Source organism: Chrysochloris asiatica, unplaced genomic scaffold, assembly GCF_000296735.1.
Source record: "Chrysochloris asiatica unplaced genomic scaffold, ChrAsi1.0 scaffold00123, whole genome shotgun sequence".
NCBI classification, from domain to species: Eukaryota; Metazoa; Chordata; class Mammalia; order Afrosoricida; family Chrysochloridae; genus Chrysochloris; species Chrysochloris asiatica.
This window is the reverse complement of record NW_006408641.1, coordinates 5,667,311-5,677,783: the sequence shown is the minus strand read 5'-3', so window position 1 is coordinate 5,677,783 and position 10,473 is coordinate 5,667,311. Positions and strand designations below refer to the sequence as shown.

The window sequence follows — 10,473 nt, the reverse complement described above, 5'->3', positions numbered from 1 at the left end:
AGAGATGTTTTATCTTTCTTCCATTCTTTCTTTTTCTCTCTTTCTTTCTTCCTTTCACCCTCCCTCCCCTACTCTCTCTCCCTTTTTCTTTTCTTCTTTCCCTCCTTCATTCCTTCCCTGCCACGCCCCTTTCCTCCCTCCCGCAGAACATATTAACTTCACAGACAAAGAAGGGCATCAACTCAATATAAAACTCCGAACTCCCTATACTTTACCAGTTGCCACTGAGTTAATCCAAATTCATGGTGTTCCCATATATGTAGAATAGAACTGTACTCTATAGTTTTCATGGCTGTCGCCTTTCAAAAACTGATTGCCAGACATTTCTTCTGAATCACCAAACATTTGGCTAGGGGTGAAAAGTTACCCACTGCTATGGATTCGATTCCAACTTATAGCAACCCTACGTAGCATTTCTGAGGCTGTAAATTTTTATGGGAGCAGAAAGCTTCCTCTTTCTGCCATAGAGTGGCAGGTGGACCTGTACAGCTGAACCTGCAGCTAGTAGTCCAACATGTAGCCCACTGTGCCACCAGTGTTCCCTTATTGTTAAGTACCGAGTTGGTTCTGACTCATAATGAGCCTGTGTAGGGTTTCCAAGGAGTGGCTGGTGAATTTGAACCACCAACCTTGAAGTTAGCAATATAGTGTCACACCAGGACTCCCTTGTTATTGTTTTGTTAAGTGCCTTCGATTCGGTTCTGACCCATGGTGACCCTGTATAAGGTTTCCAAAGAGCAGCTGGTGAGCTTGAACCACCGACCTTGTGGTTCAAACCAACTTTCCAGTCCAGCACATTAACCCACAGCACCACAATTTAATATCAGGGACTTCAAATGAAAAAAATATAATTAGAGGCATCAACTGTGAGGATAGTGGAAAATTCAAAAGCATTTGATGTCGCCATCATTTCTTGTCAAGGATTACAGTGGATCCATAGAACCAATGGAGTTACATCAAATCTACCTCTAGAGAAACAAGTTATCTGTCACATCTTCTTTAGGAGCTCATTGAAGTGTAACTACATATGAGTGTGAGACCACATACTCATTTTCCTCACCTCACATCTGCAGCTGCTTTCTTGGACCATAAACTACCAGAGAAATTGTCCTAAACACCTACCCCTTCATCATGGCACTCCTTGCTAAAAAGCCTTCAGGGATTTTTTAGATCTGTCTAGACTTCTTAGTCTGGTAGTTGAGTCTCTAGTTGATGATAAACTTTAACATTATAATAAAAATAGCTGGCATGCATGGCAGCATCTCTCATGTGCCAGGCATCTCATGAATGTTATCTTATATAATGTAAGCCTCAATACAACCCCAGAAAGAAATGTTATGATCCCCAAGGAGTTCTGGTAGCGTAGTGGTTACGAATCGGGCTGTGAACCTTAAGGCCAGCAGTTCGAAACTACCAGCCGCTTCACGGGAGAAAGATGAGGTGTTCTGCTCCTGTAAAGATTTACAGCCTCGGAAACCCTGTACAGGGTCGCTATGGGTTGGAAACGACTCAATGGCACAACAACAATTCTACAAAATAGCCTGGTGTGGCACTGTGGGTTAATGCACCAGACTGCAAAGCCATTTGAACTGCAAGGTTAGTGGTTCAAGCTCACCAGCTGCTCCTCAGAAACCTTATACAGGGTTGCTATGGGTCGGAACTGACTTGATGGCACTTAACAACAAAAACAATTCTACAGAAAGAGAAACAGATATTGCCTGGTTAGTAGCTTGGTGCGGATAGGGTTCAAATCCAGACCAGTCTATTCCAGAACCTTCTTTCTTAACTTCTTAGCTATGGGTTTGGCTAGGTCAGACGAGAAGCGAAGCAGGGGAAAGAAAAGTAACAATCAGGATGGACCATGCTTGTTCATCAGTCATGAGCGAAAACAATGCAAGTGAAATGTAGTCTTTCATTTCATTATGCAATGAGCATAATTAGGGGACAATGAGGAATGACAACTAATAATGAACCTCTTTTCTTCCTAATTAAAATTTAACGACTGTATGTCTTCAATTATTGCCCAGAGCAGCAGTGTACAGTGTGTGTTAACAAGACCAGCTTGACAAGGATCCTGCCTGCCTTCACATGTGGCTCTGCATAATCCTGCTGTTGCGTGCCAAGGATGTATCCACTACAGAGGGGCCTGCCCACCTGCCTTCTTCACCCAGTGACATAAGCAAGGCAGTGGGGGAATGCAGGTTTCAGTGTCACTGAAAGCTCAGTTTAAATACAGACTCGACAAACTGCTGGCTGTGTTATTTAGGATAAGCTCATTAGCTTCTGTGAGTCAGTTTCTTCATCGGTGAGTGGGAAGAAAACGCCTCCAGTAGCATCGTTGGGAGCCATAAATGATGGAAAAGACACAGGGGACCGGAAACTCTACAGAGTGTCCTAGGGAGTGTCCTAGAGACCTGTCATTTGTAGCTGCCCTAAACCTTTACATTCCAATTGTTCCCTTTGGTGTAAAACTACCTTCTCATCAGAGTCCTCAAAATGACATTTTCCATATTCCACCGCCATGGGTATGCAAACATGTAGTTAAGTTTACTGATCAGATGCTTCTAGACTAGCTTTGGTTTGGAACAGTGTTCTGGATTTAAAAAGGTAGGGTACTGATCATCTGTTTTGCTGGTGCCAAGTATGGCAGTAGCAGGGTGGCTACAGTGAAAACAGCTAAGGTAGTCCTCAACTTCCTGATGATGACAGAGCATCAGCTTCTCTGACAGACTAATTCTGCAGTGGAATGCTGGGAGTCCATCTGGAAGGCCAGTCTAGTATCTGCTTCTTCAGTCCTCCCAGAGATTTTAGGCATGTGTTCCACCCCTAAGTGTATCACTTTCTGCTTCAAACCTCATCTTAACAGAAAGTACATTTCAACAGAAAGTACATCACTACTCCTCTGTCTGTTTGTTCACCCCTAAGTATATCACTTTCTGCTTCAACAGACCAGAGTGGATTGTGTTATCTGCAATATAGAATCTGGAATGAGAAAGAAACTGACATGATGGAAAAATCTAGGCCTGTTGGCAGAGGTGGAAGAAGCAATGGCAAGAAGACCACTGAGGTTTTTCTATGCCAATTCAAGTTAGAGGAAGACAAACCCAGACCAGGGAAATCCAACAGATATAGCTAAGGATGTCTCTGCAGTTCTCCTTCTTAACAGTCCATTGCCAGATCTGTATCCATAATTTCTCAGCAAGGCAGCCACAAAAGTCCCAAACTGACCTGTGTTCCTACAGGATTACAGCTTCATCAATAGTAAAGGTTATTATTTTTTTAATGGCTGTACTGGAGCACCTGGACAACTAGTGCTTGGCTACCACTACTGACCACAGAGCAGGAGAAAAAATTCAAAATCATAAGAAGTTCAGACTTACTGATCTGCTAGAGATGGGTAGAACCCCCAAGAATATTATTCTAAGACACCCTTCAAACCTGAAACTGAACCCACCCCTAGTGATCACTGCTCAGTCAAAAAATAGACAAGCCTATAAAGTGTAAGGTCAGCAAAAAAGAGAGGGGACCCCCAAGGAGATGGATTGGCACAGTGGCAGTAGTGTTGGGCTCAAGCGTGATGATTGTGAGGTTGGGGCAGGACTGGACAGTGCTTTGTTTTGTTGTGATAAGGTCACTATGAGTTAAAACTGACTTGATGGCACCTAATGACAACAACAAGATAAGTTGAAAAATAACATCCATGAAAAATATACTTAAGGCCAAAACAGTAGTATTTTCCCCAAAAGAAATTTCATAAGGCAGGAAAGGATAGAAATGAAAGATGAATTAGCACGAGGAGCCCAGAGAGGAAGTAGAGAGAGTACTGTTCTGTTGATAATTCTATCTCCTCCTCACCTCTTCCTACGCATGACACTTGAAAATGTTCAGCCAGTAACTCTGCCTTTCTACTGCCCACCCTTTTGCACCTGATTATCTTCTATTTGCATCCTCAGAAAGGTGTTCCTTGTCCCCAAGTTAGGTCTGCTCTAGTACTCTGATCTTCCTCTTTCATAGAACCCAACACTCATTGAGGGAATCGCTTGTCTAATCTTTGGCCCCCACCACTCATCTGTCTGTTTGTCCTACTGTGGTGGCTTGCATGCTGCTGTAATGCTGGAAACTGTGCCACCGGTATTTTAAATAGCAGTAGAGTCACCTGTGGAGCTTCCAGAATAAGACAGACTAGAAAGAAGGAGAGCCACATGACTTCTGGATGCTTAGTAATTGAAATTCTTATTTATAGCAACAGAACATTGTCATACATAGTGCTGGAAGATGAAAATGTTATGAAGAGCACCAGAATAGTGTCAGTTAAGTGCCAGAAGAAGATGAGTCCCTCAGGTTGGAAGGCACTCAAAATACAACTGGGAAAGAATTGCCTGCTCAAAGCAGAATTGACATTGGTAGTGTAAATGGGGTAAAGATTTTGAGACATTCATTTGCTGATGGGCACAATTCAAAATGAGGAGAAACAGCTGTAATTAGTAATCAGAACATAGATTGCATGAAGTTATTTTTCTTCTGTGAGTCGAATTTCCCCCTTCTTGAAAAAAATCTATTTTTTTCAGGATTTAATTAATATAAACCTTATTTTAGGTTGGTGCTTTACTGGAGATGATGCATAAGTCTGATTTTTTTTCAGGATATAAAATGCATTTATCCCTACAAATTGATACTGTTTATTAAGGCTCTATGTGGCTATGAATACATGCTATATATAGTGAGTTTTTCTAAATTAAGTACAATTATGCTACTTCATTTTTTCTTTTAATAATTGGTTTGCAAGTACATTATCTTCACAGTGTCAGCAGACTGATGCAAGCTGGTGACAGCTAGTCTTGTGAGTCCAAAATTACACTTGTTAACATGACCTTGAAGAAGGGATAATGTTAGTAGATTGTTAGGACACACTGGCATAAGAAACCCTATTTTCTCACTTAACCTGGTAAGAGGTGATGTGTAGAATGCATTTTTATTTTTTAAATATAATTTTCCTTTTGGTCTTCTGGGCAAAATGAACCTGCAGCGAGCACCATATAGAGATCTGAAACATTTGAGTTTTCATGTACTGCAAGCAAGTAACCAGATTCTCACTCCAGTTTCAAATGGCTATTATGTAAAATAAATTCAAAGCACATTGTTAATAGAATTTAAATGAAAATATAAACTTTCTTGTCCATTGAGATGTTACCACAAACTTGTGCCATAGTGTTGTTTTGATAACTTGAGTTGGCACACTTTTGTGCTGGTAAGGAAGGTGATAAGTGTCCACCTACTGCTCATGCAGTGTCTGGATTTCCGTCCCTGGCTCCCCCAGTACTCTCTGAAAGAGTCCATATTTTAGTCAGCTCTATGTTGACGTCTGTACCTCTGCATTGGCACATGGATTTAAATTTTATTTAATGTGAGAGAATGGTGTTTCTGGGTTCCCCCTCCCTTTGGGTGGTGGAGAATAAAAATTTCTTCTCTCTTTACCTCCAAGATGAGGCTTCTCACTGATTCACTTCTAGAAGTGCTACACTTCTGAAAAATGAGATGCACTAAATTTAGCAAGTTTCTAATAATGTTAAAATATAAATTTTTTTTTTCCTGAGGAAATGTGATCAAATGTATTAGGGTTAATAATGGTTAGTTACATATGATTTTAATCAATGGATAATTATGATTATTATTGTTATATTTTACTATCATTTAAATCTAGGAAAATTGGAAGTTGTCAAAAAGGGAATGGAATGCATAAATGTTGGCATACTAGGCATTGTTGAGCTGAAATGGTCTGGCATTGGCCATTTTTAATCAGACAATCATATGGTTTACAAGAGGAATAGTGTGGCATTCATCATCAAAAATAACAATATCTTGAAACACAATGCTGTCTGTGATAAGATAATATCCATACACCTGCTAGAAAGGCCAGTAAATACCGTTAGTATTGAAATTTATGCCCCAAACATTGAAGTCAGTGATAATGAAACTGAAGAATTCTACCAACTTCTTCTATCTGAAACTGATCAAACATGCAATCAAGATTTATTATATGTTAAGATAATTATTAAGATCATTGCTAGTGATTTGAAAGATGAAGGGTCAGTAGTTGGGAAATATGGCCTGTGTAATAGAAATAAGACCAAAGGCTTATCAATTGTGAATTATATTTAAAACAGCATAGAAGTTGTATACACACATGTACCTTATCAGATGTAGTACACAGGAATCAAGTTGGCTACATCTGTGGGGAGAGATGGTGGAAAAGCTCAGTATCGTCAATGAAAACAAGGCGAAGAACAGACTGTAGAACAGACCATCAACTACTCATTTGCATGTTCAGCCTGAAGCTGAAGAAAATTAAACAAGTCCACCAGAGCCAAAATATGGCCTTGAAGAGATCCCACTTGGATTTAGAAACCATCTCAAGTATAGATTTGATGCATTCGACTCTAATAACTGAAGACGCAAAGAGCTGTGGGGTGACATCAAGATTATCATACAAGAAGAAAGCCAAATATCATTAAAAAGACAGGAAAGAAATAAAAGACCACATTGGATTCCAGAAGAGATTCTGAAACTTGCTCTCCAACATAGAGATGATAATGTGACTAGAAGAAATGAGGAAGTAAAAGAGCTAAACAGAAAATTTCAAAGGGCAACACAAAAGACAAAGTAAAGTACTATTATGAAATATGAAAAGATCTGGAGATAAAAAATCAAAGGAAAGAACATACACTCAGCATTTTTCAAGCTGAAAGAACTGAAGAAAAAAGTCAGGCCTCAACTTGCACCATTGAAGGATTCTATAGGCACAATGTTGAATGATGCAGAAAGCATCAAAAGAAGATGAAAGGCATACAAAGAAGCAATATACAAAAAAGAGACAGTCAATGTCCAAACATATCAAGAGGTCACGTATGATCAAGAAACTATGGTACTAAAGGAATAAGTCCAACTTCCCTGAAGGTATTGGTGAAAAACAAGGCTCCAGGAGCTCTGGTAGCATAGTTGTTACAAATCAGGCTGCAAACATTAATGTCAGCAGTTCGAAACTACCAGCTGTTCTGCAGGAGAAAGATGAGGCTTTCTGCTCCCGTAAAGATTTACAGCCTCGGAAACCCTGTACAGGGTCGCTATGAGTCGGAACCGACTCCACAGCACAACCACCACCACCACTAGGAATTGACAGAATACATATTGAAATCTTTCAACAAACTGATGCAACACTGGAGATGCTCACTCATCTATGCCAAGAAACTTGGAAGACAGCTAGCTACCTGACCAACTGATGGGAAGAGATCTATATTTGTGCATAGTGCAAAGGGAGGTGACCCAATGGAATGTGGAAATCATTGAACAACATCATCAATAATAGAATAAAGTAAATGATAATTCAAAAATGGCTGCAACAGTACATCACAGTGAACTGCCAGAAACTCAAGCCATACTCAGAAGGGGATGTAGAATGAGGGATATCATTGCTGACGTCAGATTGATCTTGGCTGAAAGCAGAGAATACCAGAAAGATGTTTACTTGTACTTTATTGACTATGCAAAGGCTTTTGGATTGTGGATCATGCCAAGCTATGGATAACATTGCAAAGAATGGGTATTCCAAAACACTTGATAGTGTCCATGAGGAACCTGTGCACAGATCAAGAAGCTGACAGAACAAGGGCATACTAAATGGTTTAAAATCAGGAAGAGTTTGTGCTAGAGATATGTTCTTTCACTATATTTATTCAATCTGTATGCTTAATAAATAATCTGACAAACTGAATTATAGGAAGAAGAGTATGGCATCAGATTAGAGGCAGACTCATTAACATCCTGTATTATACAGATGATACAACCTTGCTTGCTGAAAGCAAAAGGGACTTAAAATTCTTACTGGTGAAGATCAAAGAATACAGCCTTCAGTATGGATTGCACCTCAATGTGAAGAGAACAAAAATCCTCACAAATGGACCAATAAATAATGGCAAGATAAATGAAGAAAAGATTAAAGTTGTCAAAGACTTCATTTTGCTTGAATCCACAATCTAGACTCATGGAAGTCACAACATCAAATGACGTATTGCATTAGGCAACTCTATCACACAAGACCTCTTTAAAGAGAGAACAAAGACATCAGTTTGAAAACTTAGGTGCATCTGACCCAAGCCATGGTATTTTCAATAACCTCAAATCATGTCAAAATTGGACAATAAATTAAGATTACCATAGAAGAACAGGTTTACTTAAGCTATGGTTTTGGAGAAGAATATTTAAAGTTCCATGGGCTTCCAGAAGAACAAACAAATCTGTCTTGGAATAAGTACAACCAGAATGCTCCTTAGATGCAAGGATGGCAAGACTTCATTTGTCACACTTAGGACATATTATCTATCAGGAGGGACCAGTCCCTGGAGAAGGACATCATGCTTGGTAAAGTGGAGGATCCACAAAAAAAGAGGAAGACCCCTCAATGAGATGGATTGGCACAGTGGTGGCATCAATGGGATCAAGTGTAAGAATCGTGAGGATGGTGCAGGACTGGGCATTGTTTCATTCTGTTATCCATGGGGTCATTATGAGTTGAAACTGACACGACAGCACCAAAGAGCAATGACAATGTCTGTCCAGGGTAGATTCCTGCTTCCCTTTCAACATGTAGTGCTGTTCCCAGGAAGTGGCTGTACAACAGGATCTACATTTCATAAACCCTTGAGTCTAGGTGGGGACATGAATTCCTCACTAGCAATGAAATGTTTGCACACATAAAGAACGTCGCTTCAGAGCTAAAATGATTAAGAAGTGGATGAGCCTTCTGCCTGCTCACTCTACCCACATACCAAATAGAGACAAAAGACATAGCATAGAGATGCTCAGGTGGAAGGAACTTAGCTCCTGATGTCCACGTTAAAGGCTACTTGCCTAGAACTCACATGGTATAAATACATGAAGATGGCAAAGGACTGGGCAAGGTTTTATTCTATCATACATAACCTCATCATGAGTCAGAGTTGGCTCAGTGACAACAGCAGCAACAGCAACAAAGCCCAAAATACACTTTTATTATTTCAAATCACTGGGAACTGTGATCACCAGCTTTACCCTAACAAGTCCCTTCTAGACTACTGGGTCTGTTCTCTTTACAGCAGTATTCCCAGCACTTAGGTCAACTTCTGACATGTAGGGAGGGCTCTATAAGCATTTGTTGCATGAATGCAAGGCAAAGGAAACAGAAGTTTGGAGATGCAGGCATAGGAGAAGTCCAACCAATTCCAAGACCAGGAGTGTCGGAAAACTCCTGTGTTTGGGAGAAGTGGATACGTCAGTTAGAGAAGCTCATCTGAGAGGAGAGCTCATTTTCTGTACAGCCCTCATTCACTTGTTCAAGTCTCATGTCTGTCTCCCAATGTGAATCTTACAACCAAGCAGAGTTCTAGGTATTATTTTTCTGAAAAAGAAAAACAGTGCACATATTTTTCTCTCCATCACAAATATCTGAGTAACTTGATGGCTCAATTGAAAGCACCGAAGTGTGGACAGAGTTTCCTCTTTCAATTCCTCTGGTTACATATGCGGTGTATATATTTATAATATGTGTACGTATGTATAAAATAAATTTCGGTTCAGTAAAAATTAAACTGGTTTCAAATATAAAATGTGAGCACATTTCCTGAAAAGGGATAAAAAAAATTTTTTTTTAAAGATTATACAATTTTAGTACTGGAAGGAATCTTAGAAACTACCCATTTGAAATTTCTCTTGATAAAGTTGAGGAAACTGAGCTCAAAACTGAGGTCAAGCCAAGAGACTTGACCCCAGGTTCAACAGTTGCTTTGTATAAACTCAGGACTGATCTCTCTCTCTTTTTTTTTTTTAACAGTGATAAAATATACTTTTATTTATTTTGTTGAATCAGAAGGGCGTAAAAAAAATTATTGCTAAAGTAGATAACAGGTAAACAAAGGTCCAGTTATCTTAGAGTTTATTTAAAACAAGAGAAAAAGGTCATAATGTTTTCATACAATACATACTTGGTTCTTTAAATAACAATTACGACAATAGCAGAAGGAATTAAGGAATGATGTACTTGTGATCCATACAAAACACCAACATTTTGGGTTGTATATAATTAAAGAAGAATCTCAAACACTTTTCAAAATACTGTAATAGCCAATACATAGAAGCATGCCTTAGGAATGCAATTAAAAAAACAAACAAAAAATCACACAGGAACTACTCAATTAAAAAAAAAAAAATCACTGAACAAGAAAAGCAACATGAACTTCACATACTGATTTTACATAACTTCTACACAGTACCTTGACTTAAATCCAAGAGCAAAAGTTAAGACTCTCCTCCTCTATTTTTGGTAAACAACTGCCTGGTAAAAGTGGATGACTTTCCCCCTGGATTTTACCTGGGAGCAGCCTTTACATTTTTTTTTTTTTTTTTTTTTTTTATTTAAAAGAGGGCAGGTTTGGCACTTTTATA

At 39.2% G+C, this 10,473-nt stretch overlaps 1 pseudogene; it reads right to left on the bottom strand.

Annotated features, from left to right (window-relative positions):
• The window catches only part of LOC102827546, a 152,833-nt pseudogene that overhangs the window by 141,774 nt on the left and 586 nt on the right, over positions 1-10,473 (bottom strand).